General features: G+C 43.4%; 1 pseudogene; it reads left to right on the top strand.

Annotated features, from left to right (window-relative positions):
* Positions 1-5,527: 5,527 nt before the first annotated feature.
* On the top strand, positions 5,528-5,704 carry LOC132808811 (U2 spliceosomal RNA; annotated as a pseudogene).
* The last annotated feature ends 6,196 nt before the right edge of the window (positions 5,705-11,900 follow it).

Genomic DNA, 11,900 nt, shown 5'->3' on the forward strand with positions numbered 1-11,900 from the left:
TTTAACCATTCCCAGATACCCTCCTTAGGAATGTTCAATATCGACAGAGCAGAGAGAGGTGATTTTTAACATAATTTTTGTTGAAATGAACAAATGCTGGAGATTACAGTGGATCAGACAAAATCCATGAGAGAGAGCAAACTAAGATTTTCTGTGAAGATGACTGTGCATTTGAGCTGTTCATTTGTTGTTTGTTTTATTTGACAACCTTGACTTTATTTTATTTTGGCACTGTGTGACCCATGACCAGGAGTGGTTAGTGGACACAGGGAGAGCCAAGTTTTAATTGTTTATTTCCTTCTGTTTTTCCCTCAAGGAAAAGTGTCTTTATTTTGTTTTATAAAGTGAAAGCAGCTTGTGTTTCTGTTTTGGAAGAGTAGAGTACTATGCCTATTTGGACGAGTGTGTTGCACAGACTGGGTGTTGGTTATCAGACTGGAGGCTTGTGATGAATATATGAATTGGTGATGTGTCCAATGCTGTTTGTCATTTATGTAAAGGATTTGGTTGAGAAAATAGAGCGCATGGTTTGTAAGGAGTGTTAGACAGAGTATAATGTTGATACATGCAAAATAGTGCATTTGGTATGAGGAACAATCCAAGACCACATTTGGAATCGCCTGTAGAGTGTTGTCGAACAGAGAACCCGAGGGTTGAGAAAACCTCTACAGTGCGGAAGTAGGCCATTTGGCACAACAGACCCACACTATCAGTCTCATTTCCCTTACGTGCAAAAGTAGAGGCACACATCAAGAGCCTGGAAAGCTAACGATGATCAAACCACTGCAGTGTGCCCTTTGTGCAGTGCTGTTCGAACCCACTATGTGTCAATTTGCCTATGTGGAGATTTTAATGAATCGATGAGGGAATTTTTGAAGCCAGGTATATAACTGATGCATCACATTGAGGACTTGTCTGGAAAACCACAGATGCCTTGTCCTTTACAAAGCTGGATATGTGTCATATGAATGTAGCATTATGCTTCAATGAGGATTCCCATAAATATGCTACAGTTAATACCCATAAAGGGTGTAACCACTGTACTTGACTGCCTTTGTTTTGGGATATCATCAGCCAATGAATTGTTTCCAGTGAATGGCCGAGAACTGTTTACAAGGTCTACCCATGGTCCCTATTTCTATGAAGATTTGCTCATCACAGGGAAGATCAACAAATATCATTTAATGTTTATCCAAGACCTTAGGAAGGAAGAAAATGTGTTCCAAGACACCCCAAGTGACGTAATTGAGCTACTGCATGGACAAGTGGGTAAGACAGATTGAAAGATAAAGCAAGGACAACCAAGGGTTCATTGGCTCCCATGTCTGCATTGGAGCTTCAGTCTTTCCTTGGGTTGGTGAATTATTACAGAGAAAATTGTGTAATCACCTGGCCTCCATTTTGGCAACTGAGATTTGCTATTGAGAAGGGCTTGCTTTGCAAATACTCACATCACCAAGAAGAACCCTTATGGGAATTGAAAAAGCAGCTATCATCATTTAATGCCTTGGCAGAGAATGGTCTCCAGTCAGATGTGGCACTGACGTACAAAGCACCACCATCTGGTATCCAGTTACTGCTAGCTCACCGACAGAAGGGATTGCCTGGTCGTACTTGCTTCCCAGAGTTTGGCTGATGCTGAATGAAAATGCATCCAGATGGAGATGGAATGTTTGGCAGTAACCTTTTGTGTGAGAAAGTTCAACCAATAGGTTCCTGAACATATCTTTGATGTAGTAATGCTTCACAAAACCCTGCTAGAGCTACCTGGAGAAGGCAGGGCTATCCCACTTCCAGCTTGAGGTTAAATTCAGAAGTGAGCTCTTATTCTGAGTGCATGGATTTACAACTAGGAACACCATATCTGCAGTCAACTGGTTAATGCCTGAAGTCACCATGGCGCGTGCCACCAAAGGAAGAGTTCATTTTAGTTTTAACCATTCTGCATCCTTTCTGCTCATCTCTGACAATATCACACTGTAGATACAAGTCCTGGCCAAACAAGAACAACTGGTGGTGTTCGAAACTGATGACGATCATCATAACCAGGATGGAATTCTTTCTGGAGCTGGCAAGACCAGATGATTGTTGAAGATGGCACGCTTATGTGGGGAGCAAACATGTTTGTTACAGACAAAGGTCATTGTCAGATACCACCAGGCTCATCCTATGATTTCCAAAATGAAGATGTTGGTGAGAGGTTATGTCTGATAGCCAGAATTGGATGCCGATGCAGCCATGTTGGTGAGGCAGTATCCACAATGCCAAGAAGGACAGAAATTGTCACCAGCAGTGCCTCATTTTCATGGCACTGACCAGGTAGAACCTTAACACAGTTACATGACGAATGTGCCAGTCCATTTTGTGGGATCTGTACTTTAAGGATGTCGGTCACAGATAAAGGGTATTCATTTGCCAGCAGGTAGTTTAGTGTACTACCTAAAATCGAATGGCATTCGCATGTAGTGACAACTGCATGCGTTGTCTGATTGTATGGTGGAAAGTACAGTCCAAACATTGAGGGCAAAGTTAAGTAAACAGCCGACAACTTCACTGGATGTCAAACTGTCCCACTTTCTCTCTGATGAGAGAAACACCGCTCACACAACTGCAGTGACATCGCCACCAGAATTGCTAATGTGAAGAAGCCTCCAAGTTAAATTGGATCTTCTCGGATGTTGTAGGGAGAGTGACACGGCATCAGGAAGGCCAATGCCAGTCACAAAACCCCTCTTTGTGGGAGGCAGTTTATTTCATGGCACAAAATGTGCGGTTGAATCGGTGGGAATGGCCCTGAATGTGTTCAAAGTGAAGTCAGGTCACAAGACGTACAATGCTTATGTCACACTAGAAGTCCTAAACAATTTTGAGGATCACATGATTGCTGCAACCTCAAGACATGGTCAGGAGCACAACATACCCTGCCCCTCACAACATTCAGCAAGGCTGTCCCAACCTGTGGGTTCTCCCCCTCCTCCACTCAGTGTGGAAGAATCCTCTGAGAGTGAGATGGACATGGCAGATGTTGCAGCATTGACACCATTACCATCTGTAGAAGAAGATACATTTCTTCTGAGATGCAAGAAGTGGGCCACAGTCCAGCCCAAGGCGGCGGAATGCAGCCCCGAGTCCGAAGAAGTGGATCTCGTGGGAAAATGACTCATGATATGTTGCAGGAAAGAGAATGGGCCTTTGTCCCAGGAATTAGATGGGGACGGAAGTAATGACTGGGACGCAGTCAATGAGTGAACCTCATTGAATATATATTTCCAGGTTGGGGCTGTTCACCTGGTCTAATCAGGGAGACCCGAGACATCTCAACACCTACATTCAATGTGCTGACTAATAAAGGCAAGTGTATCAAATGCCTTCTTCATGGCCCTGTCTACCTGCTTCTCCATTTTAAATCACTATGAACCTGCACTCAAACGTGCCTTTGTTCAGCAGTCACATCTTACCACTAAATGTGTAAGTCCTGCCCTGGTTTGCCTTACCAAAACTTCGCACCTCAGGTTTATCTAAATTGAGCTCCATTTGCTACTCCTCGGCCCATTGCCCCTTTTGATCAAGGTCCCCTTGTATTCTGAGATAACCATCGTCACTGTCCACAACATCACCAGTTGAAGTGTCAGCTGCAAACTGATTAAACATGCCTCCTATAGTCATATTTAAGTTATTTATATAAATGATGGACAATAGTGGACCCAGCGCCAATCCTTGCAGCTCACCTGTGGTCACAGGCCTCCAGTCCGAAAAGCAATCATCAACCTCCACCTTCTGTCTCCTAATTTCAAGCCAATTTTCATCCAAATGGCGAGCTTTCCCTGGATTCCACGTGACCAAAACTTCTCAACTGTGCTCATAAGATCTCTAAGCATTTCACTGGAAAAATAATTTACATTTATCCAGTCAGTCATGATGTGGTGAAATATGATTCACGATTGTAGGAAGGAAAGATAAAATCTCAATGCTTATCTTTAAAATGGTGAGAAATTATGAAACACAGCCATCCTTTGCGAATGTTAGGACTCGGTACACAATGATCAGAAAGTTAATGTGACGGTGCAGTCAAAAAGGTGGACGAATGATACGTTCTCAGTTATTGCCAGGCGATTGGAATAGGACAGTGAGGAAGACTTGCTTTGAGTATCCACGGGTTTGGGTGTGAAAATGGATCCTTTCCAATAGACACACACACACACACTCTGAACAAAGTGTGTTGGGTAAATGTGGGGGTGCTTGGTATTCTCGAAGTTCATTGTTCCCTAATATGCAGCCACAATGTCGAAATATGTCATTAACAGTTAAAAAAAGGAGTTAAGAGCTGTTAGCAGGATAGTTACGAGTGTCGGAATGTTATTGGTATTTTGGTGGGGAAGATGGATGGATGATGATGAAGTCCAATGTGGAGAAGTGTGAGGTGATAGATTTTGGGCAGAAGAAGAGTCAATCGACAATTTGGCTCCAATTCAAAAGGGGTTTAACAGGAGCAGGGTGTACATGGACTGATGGCATCTATGTTGGCAGGATAGGCTGAGAGAACATCTCATAGAAAACATTGTCTCCTGGTCCTTGTTCACAGTGACAGAGACTGTAGGAGCAATGAGGTGATGTTGTGTTTGTTTTTCTATAATGCACCAGATCAGGTTCAGCTGGAGCATTGTTTCCTGTTCTGGAAACCACACAATCGGAATGATTGTGGAGACTGTCGAGACAAGGTGAAACAGGTTTACAAGAAAGCTTTCGGGGATGTGCATGCTCAGTTCGCATCATCACTTGGAGGAGTAGAGCTGAGAAAGAGTCGAGTGAGGAATTGCAAAACTCGCACCCACACATCCCTGCTCAGCTTCGTCCAAGGCTCGAAAGGTGCCTTCCACATCCGTCAATGCTTCACCTGCACCTCCACCAATGTCATTTATTGTATCTGTTGCTCACGTTTCGGTCTCCTCTACATTGGGAAGACTGGACACCTTCTCACAGAGCACTTCAGACGACATTTTCAGAACACCCACACCAATCAAACCCACTGCTCCATGGCTGAAGCATTCATTTCACCCTCCTACTCTGCCGAGGACATGCAAGTCCGGGGCCTCCTCCATCGCTACTCCCTCACCATCCGACACCTGAAGGAAAAATGCCTCATCTACCATCTTGGGACATTTCAACCCCATGGCATCAATGTGGATTTCACCAGCTTCCTCACTTCTCCAACACCCCCACTTTATCCCAGTTCCAACCTCCCAGCTCAGCACCATCTTCATGATCAGTCCCACCTGCCAATCTTCCTTCCCACCTGTCTGCTCCACTCTTCCCCATGACCTATCACCTTTATCCCCACCTCGACCCATTTATTGCAGTTCAGCTACCTTCAACTTACCCCCACCCCCTCTTATTTATCTCCTCACCCACGAGGCTCCCAGCATTATTCCTGATAAAGGGCATTTGCTCGAAAAGTCGATTTTCCTGCTCTTTGGATGCTGTCAGACCTGCTGTGCTTTTCCAGCACCCCTCGAATCATGATGATAACACCAGTATCACTTTTCGATCATGTCTGTTCTTGTCAGCTTTAAAATCTGATCCATCCCTGAATTAGGGACTAAATAGTATTCTGAATTTTGCAGGAAGAGGTTGGATTAGGAGTTTGCTCAACCAACTTCACACATCGTCCTGGTATTGCAGTGTTTCTGAGAATCGTGCACCCCTCATAAAAGAATCCGAAAATCAGCTTTATTAGTTCACTTTTTTGTGTGTTCGCTTTATCTCTCGTCTACCGAGTCTGTGTGTAAGAAAGTGCACTGCCAACCTTTTGGTCACGTCAGACTCGCATTCGTGCAAATCAATTTGTTTTCGGTTGCTATTCACCTGTCACTTTCTGCATGTTCAGCACTTACTCTCAATGTTATCACTTTATCCCTAGTGCACGCCGCCCCTTCCCACCAACTCCCAACTCCGAACTGCAGAAGGAAAACAAAGTTGCCCACCAGCTCCATCTAATGTCAAATGGCATTTCAGAAAACAAAATGGAGAAGATGAAACTATTGAATTAATCAACAGTTTAGATTTTGATGATGACGATGATGACTCGGATTTATTGAAAGAGAGATTTTGAGAACACTGTGAAGAAGGAAAAATCTGATGTTTTAAAGCACATAGAGTCGCAGAGATGTACAGTACAACTTGTCCATGCTGACCAGATTTTCGAACCTAATGTAACCTATTTGACAGCACTTGGCCCATATTCCTCAAAACCCTTCATCTACTCAACTAGATGCCTTTAAAATGTTGTATTTGTATCAACCTCCACCACTTCCTCTGGCAGCTAATTCCACACAGACACCACCTTCTGCATGAATACATTGCCCCTTAGGTTCCTTTTAACTTTTTCCTCTCTCACCCTAAACCGATGCCCTCTCGTTCTGGACTACCGCAGGGAAAATGCCTTTTCTGTTTACCCTATCCATGCTCCTCATGATTTTATAAACCTCTATACGGTCAACTCGCAGCCTCTGAAGCTCCAGAGAAAACAGCCCCAGCCTATTCACCCTCTTCCTGTAGCTAAAACTACTCCAACCCTGGCAACAATTCTTGTAAATCTTTAAGAATGTTTGTCATCAGCGTGCAAGAACAACCAGAGTCAATAGGTGTTTGTGACGGCTTTATTTTCTCAATTTAAAGGCCTGTGAGTACAATTAGATTACATATTCACTGATGTAGGACACAGTTGTGTGTGGTATCATGAATGAGCAAGTCAGAGGCATATTACTCTGAGCGCCGATTCTCACATTAACCACTCCAATAGATACTTGTGGAGCAGGCGAAATAAGCCCGAGTTTAAAAAGACAGTGCATCAAGATGTATAATTACCTGTCCACAAAGTACATTATTACTCTAAGAACACTACAAACTCTCCAGCGCCTGAGACATGACCTGCTCAGAGACTGGCACAACATCTCTGCCTGTCCTTTGCTTTTTTTACTTTGATGCCTCGATCAGAACCTAATGTTAAACAGTGTTCCTGTCTTGCCTGGGTGTTTATCGCAGACATAAGCCAGGCACCTTATTGTTGTTGTTAGCGGTGATCAAAAAGGGGCTGGTCTGTCAGGCACTTGGAACAGCAGCTAAAGCAGCAAACATGCTGCATGTGCATATTTTGGGACAATCAGGATCAGGGAATCTGTACCACTGCAGTCAAGAAAGTTGGCCAAACAAACTACTCATAACATCCCCAGAATTCTCCAGTAGATTTTTCAATCTTGAATTCCCGTTCACCAATCCATGCTGACACTGTCTGTTCCTGTCATTTGTGGATCAGTTCGATGAAATTCTCAAGGAGATATTCTGGGGCCCTTACAGTAGTAATGAGGTTGGGGAAGTCAGTTCTGGTAATGGGGGCACCCTGCTTGTCGGCAGAGTAGACAGGTATTGTGGAAGGGATGGGAAAAGCATCATATTAGAGGACATGAGTTACTGTGGTAGTTCGATCACCATCACTGTCCCGGTTTTGGTGTGGTGGTTGCTATGTGATGGTTGGCACGGCGACGCTATAGGGTGGGGCTAGGGGACGGGTAACTTTGTGAGGTAAAGTTTATACAGGATAGAGCTGTGTGAGAAATACATAAGCTCATGGGCTCCATACAAAGTGCAGGGAAGAAAGGAGAGTGAGGATGTCATGTTGCTGCTTTATAAGATTTCAGTTCGGCTTCACTTAGAGTGTTGTGTTGAATGCTGGTCACCACATTACAGGGAGGATGTGGAGGGTGCAGAAGAGGTTTACCAGGATGCTTGTTGTATTAGATGTTACGAGCTATGAGGAGACTCTGGAAGAACTCAGGTTGTTTTCCTCGGAGCAGCGGAAGCTGAGGGGAGACTCCATGGAAGTGTATAAAATTATGAGACACATAAATAGAGTTGACAGTCAGAATCTCTTTCCCAGAATTGCAATGTCTCAAACTGTGGAATATACATTGAAGATGAAAGTGTGAAAGTTCAAATGAGATGTGGGGCAAGGTTGTTTTTCACTGAGAATAGTAGATGTTTGGAACATAATATCAGGGCTGTTAATGGAGACATATATGATACGTGTATTTAAGCGTCTTTTAGTCCATAAGCAGATGGATGTGCAAGGAATGGAGGAATGTGGACCAAGTGACCATCAACCAGCTGGAACTGGCAGTTGTTAAATAAATGAAGACAGAAGTGAATGTATTTGCAGGAATGGTGGGCAGCAACCGAATCTACTAAACTAAACTAAACTAAACTAATCCGAATCTACTCCCAATCATTAGACTTACTATTGTTTATAATGTTATTATCTGCCATTTCATTTGACTTACTGCAAATCGATCGGTAACTTATTTCATCATTGCACACGCTGGTAACTTTGACAGCACAAGACAATATCTAACACTTTGATAGAGAGTTTATAAAACAAGATTCACACCAGTCCAAAAAAAGTGAAGAATTCAGTGGATGAACATGGAAGATTTTGAACTCACAAGTGAGAATTGACAACCAAGAATTTGGAGGACAATGTATCTGTGTTGGATCTGGTAGTCTCCAGATAATCAGAGAATATTGGAATTTGTTGGGATATGCAAACTAGGAGAATAGAAGAAATTTGAACAAAATAAAGACATGGATTTTGTAAATTGGTATCCAGCTGATATGGCACTGGAATAGAAGGGTACAGTGGTGACAATGTTTCACCAATTATGAGCTGAGGCAGGGATTTCGGAGCCGTTTTTCAGAAGCAAACAATTCTTCATGATGGTGCAAATATCTTTTTGAATTTATCACACTTTTTTATATAAAGCCACAATGGAAAGAGGGTTCTTCCAGAGTCACTAAGAGACACCACAAATTTTAAATGAAAGCAGTAAGCATGTTCACACACAATGTCCAACCTCATTCCCGAGTTCACATCCCACTTGCCTTTGAACCCTGTGACTTGGCCTTGGATTCCCCATCAACACAGCAACTGAATCATGGAAAGTAACAAATTAAGATAGGGAGTGGTATGAACATCAGGCCGGGGAAACTGAATGGAAACGGAAAAAGTAAAGTATTGCTGAAATACATTTGTAAACAGTATATCATTTAATCTTTGTTACAGGAAACATGTTAGATTTTTAAACTTTGATTCCGATAAGTGAGGAAGCATGGGTCAGGAGACTGTTGTTGCTTTTGCCACTCCGACCTGCAGTGAATGCTGATACTTTCTTTCTGGTCATTTCTATTTGTACTCGCTTCACTCGCTGAGAACGGATTACTTGGGAAAAAAAGATTTTTGTGCATACCTCGCTCCTTTTTCTGTTATGCTTCTGTTATTCAGCTTTCTATGAAGAGTTATTCTTGCTGACAATCCTTTACACTGGCTTTGCTCCTCCAGTCTCTTTCATTCTGCCCCACAGTTGGAGTTATTCCCTGCCCAGTAAAAAAGGGATGTTGTCATATTGTTGCTCCTGCTTCTCCATTCAGTCCAATCCTCATGTGGACCTCATATTCCATTAGCTGCTGCATTTCATGTTGGCTGTTTGTTACTTGGATTTATTCATCAATTGAATTACTTTTATAGCTGGATATTTCACTGCAGACTTTAACTGGTCTCTGAAGTTTTTCTGAGTCACCACATAAATAAAAGCATTTGTGCAGCAACTTAGGTTCCGCAGCATTAAGGCAGCTTGTAGAAAGAGAAGAAAAGCAGTGCGATGCAAGGAATGCCCGATGTGAAAAATATATAAAATATACAATAACCAGAGAAGTATGAAGCTGGCAGATATGGAAAAGAGTAAAATTACAGAATTCCGTCTGCTCTCTATTTCTGGATCATTCGCTGTGTTTCTCTGACCCCTCAGTACCTTCCGTACCTTCATAGCCTCAGAGATGTACCTGACTGTCAGAATATTGAGAAAGGGAATGAAAGTGAATGGGAACTTTGGTGTCAAGAATTGTTCAATATATTTAAAACTTGCCAACTGAAGGCCATTATAATAACTGGACCTGGTATAGCAGTACCATGGAACATTGTTAATGATCTTTCCACGTTCATACCGAAAGTAGTTGGGAATATTCTTTAAAGAAAAGAAAATACAGATTGTTGCGAGAACCCTCATTGCAGTTTTCTCTGTGCAATACTGAGATTTCATCTGATGAAAACAAATAGCGACAAATCGATCAAAAGCAAAAGCTGCAGTGAACCAGACAGAGCAATCAATGGTCAAGCAGCTTAGGGCATAGAGAACACAACAAACAGGAGTGATGTCCAGGAAACATGGTGGATAATAATAAAATGGAAATCGAATAAGTATTGTGAGAGTTGGAGTAACGATTCAAGATGTGCATAAGCATAAGGGGCAAGAAGGTGACCAAAAGAAAATGGCCGACATATGAATTTGACTAACTTAGCTATAGCAGCAGAAGGGGTAAACAAGTTGCAGCTGGACCACAAGGTCAGACAGATAACAAACCAGACAATGGGCGACCTTACACATAGCAAAACCAAGTCCAGACAGCAAAACCACAAGGCCGAAAACGAACCTCGTGACTGATAACGAGGGAGAAACAACTTGAGGTGGACAATGGGTGGTTGTCAGCTGCCTGGGGAGATTGTAAACACTTGAGGGGGAAATGTGTCCAGCTGCACTTGCAAGATTGGGGTAAACAAGTAATGGAAAAGTACCGGTTGCTTGAGATTGAGAATCACCTGACTCAACAGGGGGTGGAGTTTAAGGGTATATCAGGGGATGCTTTGTAACGATCAGGGTCCCTTTCTTTGAGGGGTACCCAACTCTGCAGACTTGCTAATTGCTAATAAACTTTGTTTTCCTGAATTTGTCTTGAGCTGACTTTTTACGTCTAACAACTTGGGGGCTCGTGTCCGGGATCGACACTCCGTCTGCGAGGGGATCGAGAAAGGACATCGGGGAAGGTGCACCCTGCCGAATTTGGCAGTCCCTGAGTGCTTGCTCGTCGCCCCACGCGGCTTGAGCGAGTGATATCCGGAGAACTCAGGAAAACAAAGCACAGGGAACCGAGGCAGAAGGGAAGTTTTTTTCGATCGAGTAATTTTGGTGCACCAAACCCAGGTAAGATACCTTGCAGATGTCTGGTTTAAGGAGGAGCGTGCGTCACGGGGTCCTGCAGGCCTTCTGCAGAGGCGTGGCACGCGCGAATCTGAGAACCGGAGGGTCCTGCTTGTGTTCCTGGGCGATCGAGGGCGCAGATGTCTGGTTTAAGGAGGAGCGTGCGTCACGGGGTCCTGCAGGCCTTCTGCAGAGGCGTGGCACGCGCGAATCTGAAGACCGGAGGGTCCTGCGGGGTAAGTGTGTTTTGACACGGATACTTGCAGATGTCTGGTTCAAGGAGGAGTGTGTGCCACGGGGTCCTGCAGGCCTTCTGTAGAGGCGTGGCGCGCACGAATCTGAGGACCGGAGGGTCCTGTGAGTGTGTCTTGACACGGGTAAATCTTCGTAAGTCCTCGGAAATGGGAAATAAGGAATCAAAAGCAAATAAGGAAGAGGGAGGTCCGAACGTGGATAATGAGAATTTTTTTACCAGCAGCTTGCAGTAAGACCGACAGAGAGAGAGTGCGAGAACTGCTCGCAAAACATTTAACCCTCTGTGATTCGGTTTGAATGCACATTGGTTTGTTAGTGATTGAATGAGGAAGTTTTATTCACTGGAGCTTGAGTTCCAGGATTGTTTTAAATGTGATCTTTATGTAAACTTAACATGATTTATTTTCAATATGTGAAGGACAGTTGTAGTTTCAGTTCAACAGTAGACTGTCGGAAAAAAAAAAGAGACGATAACTTCCATGGTTATTATCTGAGACCTTGGATTCGGCCATTAGAATTTTTTTTAAACTTGAATTGACAAATTATTGTAAGACAGCTCTGATT

This window comes from Hemiscyllium ocellatum (assembly GCF_020745735.1).
Source record: "Hemiscyllium ocellatum isolate sHemOce1 chromosome 40 unlocalized genomic scaffold, sHemOce1.pat.X.cur. SUPER_40_unloc_1, whole genome shotgun sequence".
Lineage (NCBI taxonomy): Eukaryota > Metazoa > Chordata > Chondrichthyes > Orectolobiformes > Hemiscylliidae > Hemiscyllium > Hemiscyllium ocellatum.